Consider the following 24,525-nt stretch of genomic DNA (forward strand, 5'->3'; position numbering starts at 1 on the left):
ACCATGACCTGAGCCGAAGTCAGACACTCAACTGACTGAGACACCCAGGCGCTCAGTAGTGATAACTTTCACACCTTTACTAACAAAATGGAAAATTAGGCTGTGAGGAACTGTGCTAACCTGCCAAGTAAACAAGCCTCTCAGAGCTGAGAGGCTTTATGCAAACGTTTAATGTTTATGCTGTGAGCTTGTTCTTTTTCCAAATGGGACATGCTGATCACACTTTAAAGCAAAAGATTGCCTCAAGTTAAATAGGAAAATTTCAACAACTCACACACAGAATGTGATCACCTTTTAAACTCTATAACTAGGAACAAAAAAAAGCAGTATCTCTTGTTTTGAATAGATGTATTTTGAATAGAATGTTTTGCTGGGTTAAGGGATGAATTTAATCATGTGAGAAAAGTGGATCATGAATGAACATAAGGAAATTAAGAAAGATTAATGGAAATAAAGAAAGCCATGTAAAGATTTTTATGTGAAAAATGGAAAATTACCTTAGTAAAAAATATTATGAGGTTTCATATGTGCTTTTCAAAATTTTAGGCCCTAGATTTTTAAGGAGATGAAAAAGATAGGAAAAAGAGGATTGTGTGTTGAACTTAAACTTCTGAACAGAATGGTCATTTTTTTAGTACGTATCATTAGTAATAGATATTCTATAAAATAGTCCTAAAAATCTTTAAAAATCCATTTTCTTGTTTCTTAAAATATGTAATCAAAAGAACAAGTCATAGTAGTTTTTCTTATTAGATAAAGGCCTACAGTGCATATGACCATGTATATACCTTTGATTTTCTTACAGGTTTATATGGGGTTTTCTGATTGTTCCATTTTGATCTATCAGAAATCATTCCTAGGGATAGTAAAGGCCCCTGGTTTTGCCAGCACAAGTTAAAGAATTGTGAGTTGTTTTGTCTTCATGAAAATCTCTACTGCTCTGTTTGTCTTTTTTTTTTATTATTTTTTTACATTTTACTTTTTTTTGTGGTGGTGGTGGTTATATCACACTCCAGTCAAAAAGAAGCAAAATTGATAAAAGTTTCATGAGTTCATTAAAGTTTTACAGGCCCTGCAGAGCCTGGAAAAATCGTGGTTGCTCTAATCCCCGCAGTAGTTCTGGTTGGGCGGCATTATATTCATTCCGGGACGAGGGACTGAAGAGGAACATTGAAAAGGGACAAAAAAGATGCCAAAGCCAACCTCGGATATGTTATTTGGACTATATTCAAGGTTCTCATAGTTTTTTCTGTGCCTCCATGTGTAATTTCACAAACACTCCACTAGGGTTGTGGGAACTTAAGCCACAGAATTTCATAGAGGATCATGCAGTGGTAGCTATGCTTAGGGGATGCGGTGTTTTGTTAATTTCAAAATCAAGGTTAAAATGGAAGGAATCTACTCTTCTTAATTTGATCTTTCAAAATATTTTATGTTACATTTATTTCATCCCATGCTATTTATGAATATCCTTAAGTGTATACTGTATCTGATAATTGCTACCAAGAAGTTGGTGTTAGTTAATTTTTACTAAGTAAACACAGGCCTGAGTTATGTGGGAAAGGGTTTGTATTTAACTCATTTTTTAAACCTTACCCCTGGATATATATTTTTTCAATAACAGTAATCATTGGGGAAAGAAAGGAATGGATGACCAGTGGAATCACATGTCACTGTGGACAGCTGTGAGAGATGTGCAGGTAGCTCAGTAACATTAATGGTTGAGAAAATGTTGGCTAATTTAAAATAATGAAAGACCAACAGTTTAACTAAGCATTTTAAGAAGGTAAAAGAGCATGGTAGCCGGTTGCTAAATATTTTGTGTTTCTCTTTCACACTTACATAGAGTCTGCCTTAGGCTATTAACTATTTTTTAACATTCTTTTTTATTAAATGTTAAATGGCATGTTTACCCTTGGATAGCTGCTTACCAGGCCCACTAATATCTTAATGGCTCTCTTAAATGCCCCCTACCTCAGTTCTCCAGGTTTATGGAATACCTGTCTCTTACACAGTTATCAACTCTTCCTATAATGATTCTTTTGAATAACTCTGAGTCCGTCATTCCACCTACTTTGTGAACCCACCTTCCCACTAACTTTATGGAACATGGTTCTGAGGTTCTCTTACGCATATTTCTACCTGTTTCATGTCTTTCTTCACTCCCCTCTCCACAGGTCTTCTAGGTCCCTGGGTAAGAGCAGGAATTTATGCTCTCCTGTATGTGAGCACCTGCTATACACTGCAATTTAGAAAATAGGTGTTTAAGGAATGAATAGGTTCATCAAATAATGAAAAGTCAGTTTTTCTGAGGCGCATTTGCATAAACAGTAATACTTAGGTTCTGGTGAGGATTATTTTAAGGCTACACACTAGAAAAAGTAATATTTTCTTTCCTCTTACACTGCCATTTAATACTCTGTAAAATGAAAACCTTTCATAGTATTCTTTAATATTGTCATAGAATGAATAGTAATTACATGAAAATAGCATTTGTCCCCGATTTCCCAGATGAGCTGGTTTGTTTGGAACCATATGCGCTCTAAACAAAGCGCTCTATTGGACAGTCTCTTCTCTGCCTTTTCTTTTATTCTTTTTTGTTTTTAGTACTTAATTTTAAGAGAGAGAGAGACAGACAGACAGATTGCAAGCTTGGGAGAAGCAGAGAGAGAGGGAGACACAGAATCTGAAGCAGATTCCAGGCTCTGAGCTGTCAGCATAGAATCTGACATGGGACTTGAACTCACAAACCATGACCCAAAGTAGGATGCCATCCCCTCTTCTCCACCTTTCCTTTATGTTGACTGAAATGATTATCAGTGTGTATGCCCGAGAATTTATAAAGCCACAAAGTGGAGATACCCAAAATTACTGATGAGAAACACTTTTGGACTTTAATTGCCACACATTCTGTAATAGTTTTTATTTACTAAAGACAACAGGGAATACTCATTGGTTGAAAAAAAATTGAATACATTATTGGGGAACTAACTCTTATCACTATCTATGGGTTAGCTATCTATTTATTCAGACATATAGTATTTTATTTTATCACTATTATTTTAATGTTTAGTTATTTATTTTTGAGAGAGAGAGGGAGAGAGAGAATCCCAAGTAGGTTTCCTGGTCTAAGTGCAGAACCTGAAGAGGACTTGATCCCATGAACCATGAGATCATGATCTGAGCTGAAATCAAATGTCAGACGCATAAACGACTGTGTCACCAAGAAACCCCCAGACATACAATATTTTAAAGCAAGAATTATTTCAGATGGCCCAGACATACAATGTAAATTGAAGAAAGAGACCTCTCCATTCCTTTTATCACGGCAGTCCAGGAAACAGTTATGAATTGTTTTTATCCACACATGCTTGTATTTATTTCATTCAAAAGTATTTGTTGAGCAGTTGCTATAATCTAGGTAATATAATAATTGCTTGGGCTAGAGAAACTACACATAGTCCTTACTCCCCAAGGATTTTGGTGTAAAATAAAGAGTAAATATAAAAAACTTACAGTAAATCTATAAGATGAAAATGTAGCAAATCTATTTGCCTGAAGATGTCCACTCAAAGCTTGGACTTCTAATTGTCTTTGTATGGCTATGAGTTTGTCTTATAGAACTTAATGTAGTTTTTGTTTTGAGTATTCCTTTTCATCTAATGTTAGAAAACCCAACCTTCATTAATTACATTTTTTTAGTCATTTTAGATGTCATACTTTCTTAAGTCCCACTAAAATATCAATGCAAGTATTTTCTCTTCATTAAAGTGATTACCCCTCTGAGCTTCAAAGTCAAAGTTAAGGATGAGTCTTATTTATGTGGTACTTACAACTGTCTATTAAAAAGTGAAGCTATCTATTCAAGGAAGTCCAACTGGGGCCAGGATGGGTCACAGGCATACTGCTGGCAAAGGAAGACCGTAGTCTATAGAAATTAAACAGTTAATAGAGTATTTATACCATGATGAACTGTGGCAATATTTCAATTGTGGGAAATGCTAAAGGCACTTAATTGTCTTTTTCATGAAAGTTTGCTGAATTTCCCACAAGGTGTCCAAACACAAGTCACATGCAGTGGAACCTGATTATGCAGCCTTCCCCACCTTTCTCTCCTAGAGAGAGTAGGTACATTTATGTCCTCCAAAGTAACACCAATTCATGTTTCATTGCCTTTGTTCTGACCAGAGGACAAGAGTGGAGAGACTACTGGTAAAGACTGTTTCTTTCTCTTCCATATAATGCAGTAAAAATTGATTTCTGTATAGCTTCCTAACTAATCTTCAGAAATTTTTTGGAATACAAACAAGCAACAACAGAAAAAAAATCTCAACCTTGACCTCCTCTTTTTTGTGCAGTGTTAGTTTTTTTTTTTTTTTTTTAAGGAATTCTTCTGGCTGTCTAGGAGAAAGATCACACACAATGTTACAGGGGAAATAAAGGCACAAATATTAACATTTGAAATATGTCATTAAATAAGTAGAAGTTCAATTAAGTCAGAGTTACACCCAATTCTCCATGATTTCCACGTGATCTATGATATGGGGGGCCTACTTCGGCTCATTACATAACTAGGTAATGTCATGTTTCTGGTCATCACCAAAAAAGCCTGGCTGGCTTTTGCTAAACTCTAACTAGACCTATTTGGTTCTGATCCCATCTACTTGAAGGACTTCTACAATTTTCCCTGTTAACTTCTACTTACATTACCATGTTTTCACTTTCTTATGTGGTACATAAAACTTTCCACTGAATGTCCCTGATTACAGTCATCAGATCCCTACACAGTTGTTAGCTTTTTCTGTCATTAATTCTGCATATTCCTCTGGTGTATAGACAGGGTAATCTGCCTTCCTTCACTTTTTTCAGCCACAGGAAGCCTAGTGGACTGCTTCTGATCCACTTAGGACCTGATACCTCACTCATCACCTTTATTGCTTCCACAGAATCATATGATAGGGATATGGATCACTCATTTTTCTGCAGCACTCATGTTCAATCAGTAATTTTGAATTATCATTAATCTTAACATTTCTTTTTACTTCCAGGGACTTGACTAAAAAAAGATCAAGTAATTCTCTCTTTTCCAAAGAGCTGTAACAATAACAAATTCTCTGGATCTGCTTCTCATTTCCCCAGTTGCCCATCTAGAAAGAACTGGGAAATTTTCTTTGTGGGGAAGAGGGTTAAGAACAATCGAGGTAAGAAGGTGTATGCTTCCACTGAAGATAATGTCCAGTCCTCAAGTGGAGGAAATTATGACAAACAAAAGCATGGGAGTTTACCCATTATAATAGGTTTAAAGTAAGAGAGGGTCAGGGAGAGAAAGTTGGGATAGAAAATGGAAGAGTTGATGGTAGGAAAATGTGAATGTATTTCAGTTACTTTTGTTTTCTCACTTTTATAATAAGAAAGGCTATTGACCAAAAGTGAGAATGAGGAGGCAGTGACTTGAAGTTTGAAGAAAGAAAGGTCAGAACTGATTGTCCCAAGTGGGATGACAAATGGACAAGGGAAATGCTATTTGATTACCATGAAGCATTAAGGGTTCACTTGAGGTTTGTGATTGTGAACTTAAAGGTAAGACCAATAAACATGCTCTGTAGTTTTCTCTAGACATGCTTATTTGATTTGGGGTAGGAAACAAATATGGAGAGAGTAGAATTTTAGCAGGGTAAGATTTTTGCCAGTCAGTCATACTTGGGAAAGAGGTGAAAGGAAAGAGATTGAAGGTAAAATCAATGAGTGATTACAATGATGGTTTATTGAATCTAAAATAAGTACATGGACGATTTTGGAAAGCCATAGGGTAAAAAGTTTGGCAATCTTAACGGAGAATGTGTCAAAGTTTTTTTGTTTGTTTTAATATCCAACAGATATTAAAATTTCTAGAAGAGAGTGGTAGTTGGAATAAAATTATAGAGGAAGCTATGACAAGGCTCAGTGTTACTGTAAATGCAGTGGGGATATAGAAAAATAGAAGTCAAAGATATTCCTGGATTTCTGGAATATATGAGGTATTTGTAATTCTGGATCAGGCTTATGTTCCTATCAATCATGGCATCTGATGGGTTTAAACATATAAAATAATTTATATAACTTAAACCAGAGGGTCAGTTATCTTTGGAATACTTTGTTTAGATTATTATTTTTTTTAATATTTTTATTTATTTCTAGGAGAGAGAGAGAGAGACAGCATGAGCAGGGGAGGGTCAGAGAGAGAGGGAGATACAGACTCTGAAATAGGCTCCAGGCTCTGAGCTGGCAGTCAGCACAGAGCCCGACGCAGGGCTCGAACCCACGAACCGCGAGATCATGACCTAAGTGAAAGTCGGACGCTTAACCGACTAAGCCACCCAGGCGTCCTAGATTATTTTTTTTTAACCAAAAATGGCAGCTTTTATCCAAAGTCCCCTCTGAAACTACAGTCTAGTGAAAAGAATGTTATCATTCACTTTAAACTGAAAGAGATAAGGGAGAAAGGAAAGATTATGTATTGAATGCCATTGTGTCAAGATCTTTCCTACATTCATTTTCTTTTCTTTTTTTTTTTTAGTTGTTTTTTAAAAATGTTTATTTATTTGTGTGTGAGAGAGAGACAGAGTGTGAGTAGGGAAAGAGCAGAGAGAGGGTGGGAGACACGGAATCAGAAGCAGGCTCCAGACTCTGAGTTGTTAGCACAGAGCCTGACAAGGGGCTCCAACACATGAGCTGCAAGATCATGACCTGAGCTGAAGCTGGACAAATAACCAACTGAGCCACCCAGGCACCCCATTTTATTTTAAGATTTTATTTTTAAGTAATCTCTATGCCCAACATGGTACTGGAGCTCACAACCCTGAGATCAAGAGTTGCACACTCTACTGACTAAGCCAGCCAGGTGCCCCTATCCTAGATTAATTTTCAGACTCTCTGTAATTTGATCCACATGGTAACATTTATTATAGGCCACATAAAAACATTCCATAACTAGTTATTTGAAAATACAGTCTTAATATAATAAAGTTTAAGATGAGAAGCGAATATTAGAATCAACCTAATGAAGACTTTTGAAAACTATTTTTGAAATATGATTTTCTGTCATTACAAAATAAAGCAGTGAAATATTTATAGCAGTTATAACTGATTACTCTGAAGGCCCTGAACATCTAGTATGCCTATTTAGACTTCAAGCTCTGAAAATAATATCTAATATCAAAATTGAGCAAACACATTTTCCTAATAGCAGTGAATAAAGATGATTGCCCCTTATGAAAAATTGATAAGATGAGATGAAAAAGAAAGCAAGTGTAATTTGGGTTGAAATAACAAAAAATAACGTTTTTAATATTTTCCACTTGAATCTACTATCATGAATATATAGTCATGGTAATCAGCACACCTCAAATCATGCTACATTTCTAGTATCAGTCAGTCAAATTGGCATGAGAAACATATATAGTTGAACAGTTGGGTTTATTACTTATTACAGCAAGGGAGAACATATTGTGGGACAACTCAAGAGTGTCTCAGTTTAGAAGGTGCTAGAAACCACCTATTATAGACCTTGAGCTTTAGTTTAGAGATTTGGAGAGAGACCTAGGAAGCAGGAGGGTTTATTTTAGATGGACATTTTCAGAAATCAGGAACACTTCTATGATTGGTCATCTGGGTGAAGTATTTCAGATACATATTATGCCAGAAAACAGTGAGAATAGAGGCGCTTGCCCTGTGTTTGGTAAAATTTGTATAACCAAATCAAGCAAGCATTAAAAATTATTTCATAAAAGTACCAGAGTTCTCTCTTAAATAAGGTAATGTATTTTTAAAATAAATAAACTGCTTCCTTTAAAATATTTGTATGTTTGGGTGAAGTTATATAAGGAGGAACTTATCTTTTTGTTAGAACTTTAAAACTTATATTTTATTTTTCTAAGATTTAATTTTTTAGTAATCTCTACACCCAATGTGGGCTTGAATTTAGAACCCCTGATATCAGGAGTCACATGCTCTACTGACTGAGCCAGCCAGGCACTTCTTGTTTTTACATTTTAAATATAGATCAGCAGACTCGCTATAGCAAGAACTCTTCCTATTCAATTATATTGTTTTTGTTTTGCTATTTTTCTAATTCATCATGTTAGAATTACAGAATTTCAGTTGGTAGCATTACAAAAATTATATACCTACAGTACATTTATCCATTATTCTTATTCTGATGTATCCTAACATAGAAAAATGTATATCTGACTGATAGACGTTGACATCTGAAAATAAATCTGAAATATCCTAGAGCATGGACATAACTTTGGACTATATTTTATAATTGGTTTTAGAGTGAAATAATACTGCAAAAAACTTTAGCATTTAAGTAATAAGCCCTTTTAGACAATAATAAATTCTAACTGGAAGTGTTTGAAAAGCCATAAAATAAATTTTCCCTAATTGGGTATAAGCTCTACAAATTCATGGATTTTTGGTTTAGTTTAGTCCTAATGGTTTTCAGACTTTAGAATTTTGTCTGATGCATTGTGAATGACAAATCTATTTTTTATTGAATAAATAAGTAAAATATTATGAATGTTTTATAAACTTCGAATTGACAAAATATAAAAGAAGATATGTAGTAATTATGGCTATGTAAAATCCAGTTCACAGTTTGTATACTTTAATTATCTGCTATATAAAGTATGACCCTATATTTAAAATTATTATATTGGCAATTAAACCTTTAGAAGAAATTAAAGACCCAAGGGAAATAATGCCAAAACTGTACTTGATTTAAATATTTGAAATAGCTTATCTTAAACAAAATATTATGAAAAAATCTTTTCATCTAATAAATGGAGAAAAGTGGTTTTCCATTTTAATACTATTATAATTAGTCCAATAGTTTTCTGTGGTATGTTTTCAATTAATTTCTATGCTGAAGACAATTAAAATAAGTCCTATATCTCATAGTAGTACCATGTTTTCCTTAATGTTTTTTCCTACTTTTCACTTCTCAAGGGACACAATAAAGTATAATTCTGTCTTTATTTATTTTCAATGCTTAAAGTATACTTAATTTAAATTTAAATTTTATTGTAATTTAATTTTACTGTAATAAAATTATTTAAACAATTCTTTTTAAAGTACTTGTTATATTTATTTATTTATTTTTCAATAAGAAAGCACACATGAGCAGGGGAGAGAGACAGAGAGAGTGAGAGTGAGAATCCTAAGCAGGCTTCATGCTGTCCACATAGACACAGGGCTCAGTCCTATAAATCATGAGATCATGACCTAAACAGAAATAGAGTCGGATGTTTAACCGACTGAGTCTAAAGAACTTTATTGAAGTGTAAAATGCATAGTGTAAAATTCACTATGTTAGGTATATGATTCAATGATTTTTGGCAAATTTAGAGTTATGCAATCATTATTACAATCCTGTTAGGCCATTGCCATTACCCAGAAGGTGTCTTCTTGCCTATGTGCACAGTCCCTGTTCTAATCTGTGAGCCCAGTAATCACTAATCTACTTTCTGTCTCTATAGATAGGTCTCTTTTAGACTTTTTATATAAATGGAATCATACTTTTTTTTTTTAATCTGGCTTTTCTCATTTAGCATGGTTTTGAGATTCATCTATATGGTAGCATGCATTAGTACTTCATTCCTTTTAATTGTCAATAGCATTCCATTGTATGAATATGCAAATTTTCCTCATTCACTCATGAATTCATGAACCTATGAATTGTTTCTCGTCTTTGGCTATTGAGAATAATGATCGCATGAACATTTGAATACGTGTCTTTGTGTGGACATATTTTCATTTCTCTTGTGTAAATTTCAAGCAGTGAGATTTCTGGGTCATAGGGTAAATTTATGTTTAACTTCTTAATGAAACTTTCAAGCTGTTCCAAAGTAGTGGTGCCGTTTTACATTCCCATCTACGATGTATGAGGAGGGTTCCTTTGTCTCCATGTTCTCCCTAACACTTGCTATGGTATATCATTTTTATTATAGCCATTCTAGTACATGTAAAATGGTATGTCTTTGTGGTTTTAATTTACATTTCCCTCTTAAATAGTGACATTGAGTATCTTTCCATCTCCCTGTTGGTCATTAATATATCTTCTTTGGTGAGGTGTATATCTAAATCTTTTGCCCATTTATTCATTGGACTTTTATGCTCTTGTTATTGAGCTGCAAGTATTATCATATAATTGGGATAAAAGTACTTTATCTGAAGTATGATCTGCAGGTAATTCATTCTTTGTGACTTTTCCTTTTATTTTGTTAATGGTGTTTTTTTGAGCATGTGTGAGGTATACTCATTTAAAATTTGGATAAGGTCTAATTTTTGTTTATTGGTCATGGTTTTGGTATCATACAAAGAACTCTTGCCCTCACCTAAGGGTATAGAGAACTATACCTGTGTATTGTTCCAAAAGACTTATAGTTTTAGTATTTACATTTAGTTCTGTGATTCATTTCTAGTTCATTTGAAATAAAGTTATAAATTTATGTTTTTTGCATGTGAATACCCAATTGTCTCAGCACCATCTGTTGAAAATACTATTTTTCCCCATTCAAACGCTTTGGCAGTTTCATCACAAATTAACTATAAACGTGAAAATTTATTTCTGGACTTTGAATTATGCTCCATTTATCTATAATTCTATACCTAATGTCTTGATTTCATTTCCATGTAAATTTTAGAATCTGCAACAAAACTATCAATTTCTGCAACAAGTAAACAAGCAAACAAAAAAAAAAACAATAACCCTAAACAAAAAAAAATTCATAGGGACTTATTTAATAAGGGATTGCATTGAATCTATAGATGAATTTGGAAAGGAATATTATGTTAACAATATTGAGTTTTTCTGTTGCTGAACATGGCCTGTTAATTAAAGATGTTCTTTAATTTCTCCCAGCAGTGATTTTTATTTTTCAGTATATAAGTCTGATACTACTTTTTAAAAATTTTTCTAAAGTATATTTTTATGCTACTAGGAATGCATTTTTAAATTAATTTTTCAAATGTTTACTTATTTATCTTGAGGGAGAGAATGAGATAGAGAGCAAGCAGGAGAGGGGCAGAGAGAGAAGGAGACAGAATCCTAAGCAGGCTTTGCATGATCAGCATGGAGTCCAATTTGGGGCTCCAACCCACAAACCTGAGATTTTTACCTAAGCCAAAATCGAGAGTCAGATGCTTAACAGACTGAGCCCCCCAGGCACTCCAGGAATGAATTTATTTCTTAATTTTGTTTTTAGACTGTTTATTGGTAGTATATAGATATTTGTTGACATTGGTAGATAGATCTTGCATCTGTCTAATTTGATGAACTCATTTGTTACTCCTAGAAGTGTTTCGGTGCATTTTTTTAGGGTTGTTGTGTTTTGTATATATCTAGAGGATCATGTTGTATGCAAATAAAGACGATGTTATACTTCTGGATGCTTTTTATTTCTTTCTGTTCGTTTATTACACTTGTTGAACTCGCAATATAATGTTCAGTGTACATAACAAGTCATTATCTTTGTATTATTTCTAGTTTTTTGAAGGAAGAATGGATTTTTAAATGAGGAAATGTAATGTTGGCTATAGGTTTTTTGTTAATGCTCTTTATTATGTTGGGAGGTTTTCCTTCTACGTCTACCTCTAGTTTGCTGAGAATTTTCCTAATAAAGGAGTATAGTCAATGGGTGTTGAATTTAATCAAATGTTTCTTTCCTTGTAGTGTAATTGGCTTTGCTATTAAATACTGGATGCAAAATGAGTTGGAAAGTGTTCTCTCCATTTCTACTTTATTGGGGATTTTGTAAAGAATTAGGATTTCTTCTTTAAATGTTTGAATGAAGGCATCCATGAAGTTGTTAGGGCCTAGAGTTTTCTTTATAAATTTTATTTACTAAATTATTTTGTTACTATTCTATTTCAGATTTTCTGTTTCTTCTCCTTCTTCTTTTTCTTCCTCTTCTACTTCTTTTTCTTCTTCCTCTTCCTCCTCCTCCTCCTTTCCCCCTCGTCGTCCCCTTATCCTTCTTCTCATTCGTCTTCCTCTTTAGGTATGTATGTATAGTTGACACACAATGTCACATTATCTTCAGGTGTACAACTTAGTGATTTGACAAGTTTATACATCATGCTATGCTCACCACAAGTGTAACTACCATCTGTACCCTTATATCACCATTACGTTATCATTGACTGTATTTCTTATGCTCTGCTTTTTATATCTGTGACTTACTCATTCCATAACTGGATTCCTGTATCTCCCTCTCCCCTTTAACCATTTTGTCCAATCTCCTTCAGCACCCATCTCCTTCAGCAATCATTAGTTCTCTGTATTTATAGTTCTGATTTTGTTATTTATTTATTATGTCTTTTATTCCATTTATGAGTGGAATCATATGGTATTTGTCTTTCTCATTCTAACTCATTTCAGGATCTCACTATATTTAATTTCTAACTTAGCATTGGTATATTCTATAATCTCTATGAGTCTATAAATATAAATAGGTCTATAAACCTATAATTTCTAGGTCCATCCATGTTGTCTCAAATGCCACAGTCTTCTCTTATGGCTTTCTAATATTCCATTGTGTAAATATTTACCACATTTTCTCTTGCCGTTTATCTGTTGATGGATACTTAGGTTGCTTCCACAATTTGGTTATTGTAAATAATGCTCTAATAAACATAGGGTGTCTGTATCTTCCTGCCTTAGTGTTTTAATTTTCCTTTGAAAAAGTAGAATTTGGATCATATGATATTCCTATTTTTAATTTTTTGAGAAATTACCATACAGTTTTTCACATTGGTTACAACAATTTACATTCTTACCTTTATTCTTCAGTTATGGGAATGTGTATTTTTTAGAATTTTTTCCATTTCTATGCTAATTTCCTCATAGTTAATATCAAGTTCTTCATATTATTATAAAAATTTTAAAATATGTGATATCAGTGATTTTGTGCATTCTTCTTGATTTTGTTACTTTGTATCACCTTTTTAAAAAATTTTTTGATGTTTATTTATGTTTGAGAGAGAGAGAGACAGAGACAGAGACAGAGTGATATGGAGCTTGAGCTCATGGACTGCAAGATCATGACCTGAGCTGAAGTCGATGCTCTACCAACAGAGCCACCCAGGTGCCCCTCTATCACCTTTTTTAATTGTCAGTCTACCAAAATATTTGTCAATTTTATTGATCTTTTTAAACAACCAACTTTGGTTTTATTAATTTTTCTATTTTTTCTGTTTTCCTCTCAAATCTTTATTATTTCTTTATTCTTCATGTTTAGTTTATTCTTCTTTCATAATTCTTAAGATAGATATTTACATTACATTTTTTAGAATCTTTATTTCTTCATGTGGATTTAAGTTACTTTGTTACTTTTTCCTTTGAGCATGAATATTTCCTTAGCATATTTTTAAGACTGGCCTGCTAATGATGAATTGCCTTAGTTTTGGTGTGTTGCAAATACTTCAGTTTTGAAGAATAGTATCTATGCATATGGGACTCTTGCTTGACAATTTTTTTTAGGTTTTTGTTGCTTTGGGGGAAAGTTGTTATTGAACTCCTCTCAGTCATTCTGGAAATTAAAGGATTCCTGAAAACAAATGAATTAATTTTACAAACAAAGAAGGTAATTTGAACAGAAATAAAGGAAAGGCTATAACATTAACCAGGACTTGATTATTGATGGGATTGATGCTTTACTCATTCAAGGCTCTAATGGATGTAAATATTTGACTTTTCACCAGTAGTAGGACAAGATCTAATGGCTTTATTCTTACCATATTTATTTCACTTTAAATACTTGTATAGAATAAATAGAATAAAATAAATAGAAAGACTCTTAATTATATATATTATATAGTTGTATTTTTAAAAAATCCTATCTGAAAACCTCTGCCTTTAAATTACATTTGTGATTATTGATGTGGTTGGATTTACATCTGCCTTATTGCTATTTTTATAATACACTTAACTACACTTCAATGTGAAGTTTCCTCCTAATACCTACATACTATCTATTCACTGTTCTTGATGTAAGAGATAGAAGCCCATTTGACCTGAATTAATAAACAATAAAAAAAATGAATGAATTTGTTCACATTATGGAAAGATTATCTTAAGTACATCTAAAAGTTCAAATGGCTCATAAAGTCCTTGTCTTTGATTTATTCTTTATGATTTTATTTCAATAGCCATGAGACCAGTAAAACACACAGATTTGTATCCTACCTTTTTGGGCACTACAAAGGGAAATGATCATAATTTCCCCCTAAGTTCGAGCAAGAGTTCCAGGAATGATAAACATTGGCTATAACTTATTGCTGAGCCCTTCATTATGGCCAGAGGAATGGATTTATCTTATTGGTTAGGCATATGCCAATGACTGTTACAGTTACCAAAAGATCTTAAAAACTATTCCAGTAGACTGTGAGCCTCCGAAATGTAAACAGATAGGTTTTTTTTCGTGGGGTGGGGGGGGAAGAGTATTGATCTGGCAAAAAAATGGTCTTTTACTATACCTCTTCCCTTGATATAGTTTTTTTACTCCTATTCTTTTTTTTTAATATTTATTTATTTTGTGATAGAACAGGAGTGGAGGAAGGACAGAGAGGGAGAGAGGAGAATCCCAAGTAGGCTCCACACTCAACATGGAGCCCAGTGACTTTGAAATTGTGACCTAACCCAAATCAAGAGCCAGATGGTCAACTGACTAAGCAAACCAGGTGCCCCTTACTCTCTTATTTGTAATTGGTATTATTTTTCCCACGGTACTGACAGAATCTAAGTGTTTGTAAAATTTTCCTAGTTGATAGTGCCTACTCTACTCATTTAATGGAGTGAGATAGCTCTTTGTTAACTTCTTAAAGAGAGTTCTGGCAGTTTCCATAAGTAATAAAATGTTTCATTTCCACTGGAATTAAAATGAAGCTACGGGTTCCAGATTGTATCTTTCAAATATTTCTGTACACGTGTGTGTGCCTTCATGCACACGTGCACACACACACACACACACACACAGACAAATACATATTCACATATATAACTCATTCTACATGTTCTTACAATATGACTGGCATCCCTCTTATGAAGAGATGAGAGGTCTGTTCTCCTTGCATAGAGTGGAGCTTATGGCCGTCCACGCCAATAGTGTGGCAGAATTTATACAATGTGATTTTTGAAGCTAACTCATAAAATGATACAGCTCTCTTGCCCAGCTCTCTCTGGGTCTCAGAACATATGCTCTTGAAACTCAGCCACCATGATGTAAGAACACCTATACTACATGGAGAAGTCACATAGAGGTGTTCTAATCAATAACCCCAAGCAAGGTCTCAGGGATACCAACTATCAACATCCAGACATTTGAGTTAGTAAATCTTCAAATGATTAAAACCCCCAGATTTTGAGTCATCCCACCTGATGCCAGGTGGAGCAGAATCAAACAGTTCTACTAGGCCATACTGAAATTGCACATTAGTTAGAAAAATAAATGATGTTACTGTTTTAAGCCATTATATTTTGGGTACCTTGTGAAGTAGCCATATTAACTGCATTTAAAGATGTGTATTTTTAAAAATACCTATTACCCTTTTGTATCTATACAGTAATGCTGAAGAATAAATCATATGAAAAGTTAACCTCTAAGTGACATTCGATGTGAAAACAGAGAGTCGTAACTAAAAGGCTACTGGCAGCTAATTCTGGAAAGGAGAGAATATGATGACTCGGTGGATAGTTTGATTTATCTCTTTTAGTATGAGCTCAAGGTGTGCTACTACAAATATTTGGCACATATTTATCAGGAAAAGTGGAAATCAATGTGAATTGTTAAAAGTCTCAAAGGGATGCTTGTTTCTGAAGCAATCAAAGCCAAAATATATGCATCTAGTATATAATCTCTGACAGGTTAATGTCTCTAAAAATATACCACTCATTTCTTTTTGGCATTTGCTACTAATCTCCATTAAAGCAATTACTTAAATTTTAACTGTCTTCATTTTGGGTGGAGTAATTTAGTAATGCATTTAAAATTAGTTATTTTAAATTGTAAACATCAGTTGTACTGCTTCTATTACCTATCTCTCTGAAAATTATCTGTGGCATTTTTACTTTGAGAAACGATTTATTTATTTATTTATTTATTTTTATTTATTTTTTTTTACAAATAGTTTATTGTCAAATTAGTTTCCACATAACACCCAGTGCTCATCCCCACAAGTGCCCTCCTCCATGCCCATCTCCCCCCTCCCCCCCACATCCATCAGTCCTCAGTTTGTTCTCAGCATTCAAGAGTCTCTCATGGTTTGCCTCTCTCCCTTTCCCCCACCATTTCCCCCCTTCTTCTCCCCCTTGGTCCTCTGTTAAGTTCCTCCTAATCCTCCTATACGTGCAAACATATGATATTTGTCCTTCTCTGCCTGACTTATTTCGCTCAGCATAACACGCTCAAGGTCCATCCATGTTGCTACACATGGCCAGATTTCATTGTTTCTCATTGCCATGTAGTATTCCATGGTATCGATAAACCACATCTTCTTGATCCATTCGTCCGTTGATGGACAGTTAGGCTGTTTCCATGTTTTAGCTATTGTGGAGAGTGCTGCTATGAACATTGGAGTACATGTGCTCCTATGCCTCAGCATTTCTGTATCCCTTGGGTAAATTCCTAGCAGTGCTATTGCTGGGTCATAGGGGAGTTCTATTGTTCATTTTTTGAGGAACCTCCACACTGTTTTCCAGAGGGGCTGTTCCAGTTTACATTCCCACCAACAGTGCAAGAGGGTGCCCGTTTCTCCACATCCTCACCAGCATCTAGAGTTCTCTGATTTGTTCATTTTAGCCACTCTGACTGGTGTGAGGTGGTATCTCAGTGTGGTTTTGATTTGTATTTCCCTGATAAGTAGGGATGCTGAGCATCGTTTCATATGTTTGTTGGCCATCTGGATGTCCTCTTTGGAGGACATCTGTTCCTGTCTTCTGCCCATTTCTTTACTGGGTTGTTTGTTTTTTGGGTGTGGAGTTTGGTGAGTTCCTTATAGATTCTGGATATCAACCCTTTATCTGATATGTCATTTGCAACTATCTTTTCCCATTCCGTTGGTTGCCTGTTAGTTTTGCCATGCAGAAGCTTTTAATCTTGATGAGGTCCCAATCGTTTATTTTTGCTCTTGATTCCTTTGCTTTGAAGGATGTGTCGAGTATGACGTTGCTGCGATGGAGGTCAAAGAGGTTGTTTCCTGCTTTCTCCTCTAGGGTTTTGATGGTTTCCTGTCTCACATTCAGGTCCTTTATCCATTTTGAGTTTATTTTTGAGAAACCATTTTTTTATATAAAAGTGTTTGCTATGTAATTGCCTGGCATATGCTAAACAAAGGAAGCTAGTTATCACATGTTAGGATACTAATGAATACTCAGGTCTTTGGGAAGATAGGTGACAGATCATACAATGCTATAAAAAGCCAGATGTGGTGAAGGATGTGATTTTTTACCATAACATTCTATGGAAGACTCAATGCACTTAGTGAGGTAGAGAACAGAGTGAAATTTTATTTGAATGAAATAAACCAGTATTTGTTTCATTACATTATTAAAGATAATATGAATCAATAACTATATTACTGCTCAGGCCTTCAGAATAAAATTCTGAAATCTCTTCTTGGAAGTATAGCCAACCATAAAGAGATGTCTAAACACCTAATTATGAGTTATAGTAAATTATTTTGGACAGTAATTCAAGGATAATGATGACTTGTTAACATCCAGAACCCTGATATCAGAATCTTAGACAGTAGGCATAATTCGTGCATTAACAATACAGTGCTTAAAAAAGTCTTTCTATAAAAGTAAAATAAAGTAGTTATTGTGGGAAAGACATGGTATTAGGTGCATTTTTGGAATGTGAGTGTGAGTTTATATAAGTGTTCGTGTATGTTAGAGTATATATGTGTGTGTGTAAATTAAATATGTGACTAATCATGTGTTAACTTTGAAATAAATTAATGCATCATCTGAATATTTAAATAAAGAATTTAGATAAAATGCTTTGCAATATGTTTTTGAGTATGCAATCTAAACAAGAAGTTGTGGACTGGACAATTTTAATCACATCAGTAAGTTTTGATACTCTGGTTGAATTGGCATCAATGAATCAGTTTTTAAATGACTTCATTTTACCAAAACTGTAGGTGAATGCATTAAAAATAATTTTATAATATTAGTTATCAAAAGTTAAAGCCTTACTTAGGTTGATTGTCTGGGAATATAATTAAGATTTGGAAACAGTTTTTCCTTGACTTTGGAACCATCGTTATACTACCTTCTACCTTCCGACATTGCTGTTGAAGTCAGAAGCCTGTCTGATTTTCTACTCTTTTATGTGACTTTTCTTTTTTCCTTTCTCCAAGATTTTAGGATTTTCTCTTCGCTCTTGTGTTCTGAATTTTCCTGATGATATGCCTTGGCATGAAATCTCTTATGATTCATTATGCTGTACTTCTTCAACTTGGAAGCTCAAGTGTTCAGGTTTTGGATATTTTCCTGAATTATTTATTTGATAATTTCATCTCCAACCCTCTCCCCATTTCTTTGTTCCCTTTTTTTCTGGGAATTCTTTTATTTGGACTTAGGAAATTTGCTCTGTCCTTCTCATTTTCATATTCTATGTATTACTTTTCTGATCTTTGTATTTATCTTTATATTTTTCCTACTCCCTAAGAAGCTTTTAGAATTTTTAACATTAGCACTGTATAAGAATGTCTGTATTCCCATATCCCAACTAATTTCATGCATTATCTGGCTTTCTAATTTTTGCCTACATAGTTAATATAAAATTATATCTTTTTGTAATATTAATGTGTATATATCTTCTTATGTGTTTGAAAACCCCTTTGGAACTTATTCCATTGTAAAATATCAATCCTTCCATTTCTCCCCTTATTAATTTTAGAATTCCTTTTGTGGATACTGCTCATGGATTTCAGGAGTTTCTTTTATATTTAGTCACTAGTCTCTTGTTTATTCTAGACACTCCTTGTAATTTATCTTAATCTTTTCCTAATTAACTGATTTACCCACAATGTCCTTCGTTGGAAAGAAATTCTTAATTTTATGTAATCAAATTTATCAATTTATTTTGTCCATTTTTGGGCTTTTGAATATTTACTTGAGAAATTGAGTGTGTCAAAGTTTCTCTCCTATGTAATTAACTATTGTTAGCACGTTGATCACTGTGTCCAATGATATTTTCCCATTTTTTTGACTCTTAGTTTCATAGCTTTCCCTTTACCATCTGAAGTTCATCTTGATATTGTTTTAGGTAAGGATCTGGCTTTATTTTTCTTGATATGGTAAATTTACCCAAAACATCTGCCAGAACAGTATACTATTTCTTCATTCTTTTGTGATAACATTATTACATACATTTTGTAATATGTACATAGATCTCTTTATTCTCCTTTCTGGCCATTGTCCTATATTTTTCTTGAGTCAATATAATAATCTATTTGTAATTATGACTTTATGTTAATATTCCATTTAATAACCTACATTGAAAAGTCATCTAACTAAGAAGTATACTTTAGAAATGAAGACTGTAAGAGTTTTACCTAGGAACATTTTAAAGGAATAATCAATTATAAGCTGATTATTCTATAAATGTTTGGAAAAGAAAATGAATTAAACTAAGTCACTTAAAAGTAATTTTCTATGGCTTGCTTAAGAGTATAACAAATATACATCTTAATTTGCTGATATGTTTTCATATTAGGTCTAATAGAATAGTTAATTTTTTGGCAAAATAAGAAAACTTTAGCCTGTATTTACATAAAACATGTTTTTTTTAAAATTGTTAAATATATTTTTGGGAAACAAATAGTTTTAAGTATCTGTAACATGTTTAATAGAAAGAAAGGAGCTATGGAGAGTTGATTAAAACAGAAGTTTATTCTGTTCACTTTCTGTACCTTCACCAACTATGATTTTTGCTACCTTCCATTATTTGTAATACTTTTTACTTTAAAGTGTTTTTTTTCTCCTCTAATAAACATGACTTATTTTCAATTATGAACTACACTGCAGTTGGTACAGCTCTGTGTTTATGTGTAGTTCTATTTAATTATTTCTTTATATTTTATTATTCTGTGTAAAAACATATTTGCTTTTGTTCAACACTATTATATGTTAATTTTCACTTCAATAATTTATATTTCTATCATTTCCTTTGTTTTAATTTGTTTTGAATTATTGAATAAGCTTTTCTAGTTTCTTGAGTGAAAGTTCATTTATATTCAATTTTTCTTATATTTTATGTTTTAAAGTCTATATATTTTCTACTGCATATTGCTTTGGGTTTTCTCACTTATTGTGCTTTTTTTTTTTTTTTTTTTACTTCTTTACCAAATTGTTACTTAGAAGTTTATGCTTACATTTCCAATCGCCTATTGGTCATAGGCTTTCTGTTGATGATTAAATGAGATAAAGTGCTATAGCATTGAGAGCAATTCCTAGTGAATAGCATATGCTCAGTAAATGCTCTTTGATATTGCTAACAATAATGTTCAGAAATTCTTAATTTCAAGGTTTAATTATGTTATTCTGAACTTTACCCATTTATAGAGCATATCCTAATTTTTTTTTTTTTTTGAGCATGTCCTAATTTTTAAAACTATCTTCCATCTTTGGCTTACTTTTTACACAGATGTAACCTTTTATTCTGACCATTCATTTCCTGCTTGACCTATGGGTGATTTATACCCCCATTAAAATGTTTGTCTTCTCTTTGATACTTGCATTATGTTTTGTCTATATGCCATATTCATAGATATTGTATAAACTGGCCCAAACTAATCATGCAGCTCCACATTAACTTCTTTTCCCCTGCCTTGTTTTCTATAGTTCACCTTCCCCCTCCAACAGAATAAGATACTGGCCTTCCTTGAAGACATATGTGTATTCATTCTTTACTGATACTCTTCCTTCTGTCTAAAATGCCTACCTCTGTCACCTCTTTCTCAGTCTTGCCTTCTTTACTTTGCCATTCCTTCCAAATTCACCCTGGGTACTTTCATTTCTTGAAAGATTTTCCTGAGCATACTGGCTATACCTCTGTAATTATTTGTTTTAACTTCTCATTTGATCTTCCCTTGCTAAGTCTGTGTGATACATACTTCGTGTCTGTCTTATACCATCTAAGCCATTGAAATGAAGAAAATGTATTGTGTTTGTCTACCACACTCCCTTACTGTCCAAAAAGTAACAAACCCCTAGGTTGTATGGGACACTGGGCATGAGTATAGAAAACTTAGAATTAATCTTTTTCTTTTTCTTTTCTTTTTTTAAAGGTAGAGAGCGTGTGTGTGAGCAGAGGAGAAGGGCAGAGGGAGAGAGAGAGAGGGAGAGAGAGAGAGAGAGAGAGAGAGAGAGAGAGAATCTTAATCAGTCTCCATGCTCAAAATGGAGCCTGATATGGGGTTTGATCCCACAACCCTGGGATTGTGACCTGAGCCCAAATCAAGAGTTGGATGCTCAACTGACTGACCACCCAGGTACCCCAAGTTAGAGTTATTCTTATAGCTGTGGTGAAGATCTGGTTGCCACAGCCAAGTTCTAGAACTAAAATGTAGACTGCAAAATCACACTTAGTCCACCTGAGAAATTGTTCAGTTCAGAAGTCAAGTGACAAAAGCTAAAAAGTTATATGTCAATCAGATAAGTTAATGTCTATGTGGATCACATAAAATGAACCCAAAAGTCCTGGGTTTCCATAGCGGAAGAAAGTATACAAAATCAAGTTCAAACATACCCAGGTTGCACAGATGGTATGGATGACAGAGTTGGAACAGAAAAACATCTTGATTTGGCCAGGGGAAACCTAAGGTAGTAGTGAGAGAATCATGGGTTTATGTCCCAAAAAGTAACAAAAGGAACAGAAGACATTTGTCTCTTTCAAACCTTTTATGTCCAGAACCCAAAGGCAGGTTTTTTCTGAAGTGATTTGACTAGAAAGTGTGTGTAGTGTTGCAGTGACTGGACATTACCTTATATTCATAGTGGTCCTGATATTTTAAATGAATTGGTCAGTGTTACATACTCATAAATAAGTGGCTATCCATGAGGCTATTCATAGACAACTATTCATCCATAGACTGTCTCTTTTCTAAATGTTTTTTTTTTTTTTTTTCTGAGAGAGAGAGAGAGAGAGCACATGAGCAGGGGAGGGTCAGAGAGAGGGAGACACAGAATCTGAAGCAGGCTCCAGGCTCTGAGCTGTCAGCACAGAGCACGACGCAGGGCTCGAACCCACAAACTGTGAGATCTTGACCTGAGTCGAAGTTGGATGCCCAACCGACTGAGCCACCCAGGTGCCCCAACTATCTCCTTTCTAAACACACACACACACACACACACACACACACACACACAGATAATCCAGCTAATGAATATACAGCTAATGGATAAAATTGGAGGAGAGGAATGAAGTGCATTCCACTTCATATAGAGATCATTGGCTTGAGTGCCTGGAACTTTCCAGTGTTAGTAGCCATTCCTACAGCATTCCTGTGACCCCCATAAAGTCATACTTGTAATCCTGGAGTGGTTCTTTCCAACTTTGTGGTTAGAGGTGAAATCAATGGCTTATACACCCATGAGCCAGTGACACTTTAGAAGTCTCAGAAGCTGCTGTGGACTGATCTTTTTTCTTTGCCCTTGTCGATAAATCATCAACTTCATCTCTGTAGTTGACTGAGAGCACTTGTCAGGGAGAGTGCTTCTCTGGATGAGCTGATTGAGAGGATTACCAGGTGTCTTATTCTGGTCTGTTTCCATTGCTACCCAAAGTCTATTTGTCTTGCTAAACTTCTAGGTTCGCCCCTACCCCATCCATATCTATCTTCAGCTACTAGAAGTTGTACATTTATTTTCCTATAATTTCAATATCCTGTGGTTCTCTCGGTTTCTACATAATACACTATTTGGTGGTATATATCTGGTTACTTCAACATCTTCTAAGGCATTTTACATAATAAGTCCATAATATAGCAGATATTTTATAAGATTGGGGAATTATTCTGGAAAAATAGTAGCCCTTCCTGCATTCTTATATCTTTACCTTAGCTTTTAATCATGTTTAACATGTTATGTGTTTTCTCATTTCAGTACAAATTTTCCATGCAACCTGTATTCATTAGCTGACTTCACATTGTGCCTCCTTCAGCTGTTAATCTCTTATAGCTACTTGTCTTTCATATAGATTTCAAGGCTTCAAGTCTATAAGACTTTTTTGTTTGAAAATATCTGCAAATACTAAAAAAAAATATCTCTTTGAAATCATTCAAATGGGAAGATAAATAGATGGTCATGTAGGTTTACCAACAAGCCATGGCCACATTAGAGAAATATATTTATGCTTGAGTGTTTATGAAAAAAGTGTGCATATGTTTGCACTTTATGAAGGGAAATATGTTTAGGGGAGATGTTACAAGTCATTGTATTGTGTCCATGATCGATATGGTTATCTTTACCTTTGCCAGCTGTGTTTTGATTGGGATCAGATATATAGGTAAATTTGTATTCGTCACACAAGTTGCCAACATTCAAGGTTATGAACTTGTGTACTCTAGTATTTAATCACCCAGTTTGACATATTTATAAAGAAAAACACAGACAAAAGTGTAGGAACTGTGAGAGTATACTTCCATCGGAGGCTCCTTCTCTCTGAAAATAGCATGGGGTCAGATGTTGTGTGGGCCACTGAGTTAAAGGAAAAATGTGATATTACTTAATTATAGCTACAATGTAAACTATATTTTCAAAAGTAAAGCAATAAGCCAAAACTTAATTCAAGTCAAAAATGCATTCTCTCACTCAATGAGCTAAGTGATGAAGTATAGATAATGAGCTGCAAAGTCCAACAGAGATCTTACTGCTGCAATACAAACGGCATACACATAGGTGAGGGACCATGACCCTGAGGTCAAGCTGGCTCTGGATGAAGGTTCAACACAAAAGAGGAGAATGGGTAGGGGATTCTGAAGTCGGAGAATGACCCAGTCACTGCAAGCAGAGAATAATACGGACAGCTCCCAGGAAGATTATGGATAGTGCCAGAGTGTGGTCTCCTGCACTTATTATCTCTGTGTCCACATTTTCAAAGAGGTTGAATCAGAAAGCACAGAAGAGAAATCAGCTATAGCAAGATAAGGCTGAGACTTTGCTTATGTTGGTACTTGCTCTGCTTTGGAATCCTTAAACTTATACCTGAATTTAGAGAAAATCATCTTGCAACAAATATGCTTTCCATAAATGCTGATCATATGCATGTTTCTGAGTAGCAATATTGAGAAGGGAATTTCTGCTGCATTCGGAGTAATAGTTCCCTTAATCAAAACACATTTAGATGATAGTTTAATGGATATTCCAATCCTTAGTTATGATCTCCTTATTTGCCAAAAATTGTTTTTAGTAGATTCCCAGTAAAGAAAGTTTAATATTTCGTAGTGCTAGCTTGTAAGAGGCATTTTCTTCATGTG

The 24,525-nt window shown here is 34.2% G+C and overlaps 1 long non-coding RNA gene across 1 annotated transcript in view; it reads left to right on the plus strand.

The window, feature by feature from the left end:
* LOC120223167 overlaps window positions 1-24,525 on the plus strand; it is a 127,343-nt gene that overhangs the window by 34,611 nt on the left and 68,207 nt on the right. The window lies entirely within an intron of this gene.

The sequence above is a fragment of the Hyaena hyaena genome, unplaced genomic scaffold (genome assembly GCF_003009895.1).
Source record: "Hyaena hyaena isolate Hyena2069 unplaced genomic scaffold, ASM300989v1 scaffold_970, whole genome shotgun sequence".
Classification (NCBI taxonomy): Eukaryota; Metazoa; Chordata; class Mammalia; order Carnivora; family Hyaenidae; genus Hyaena; species Hyaena hyaena.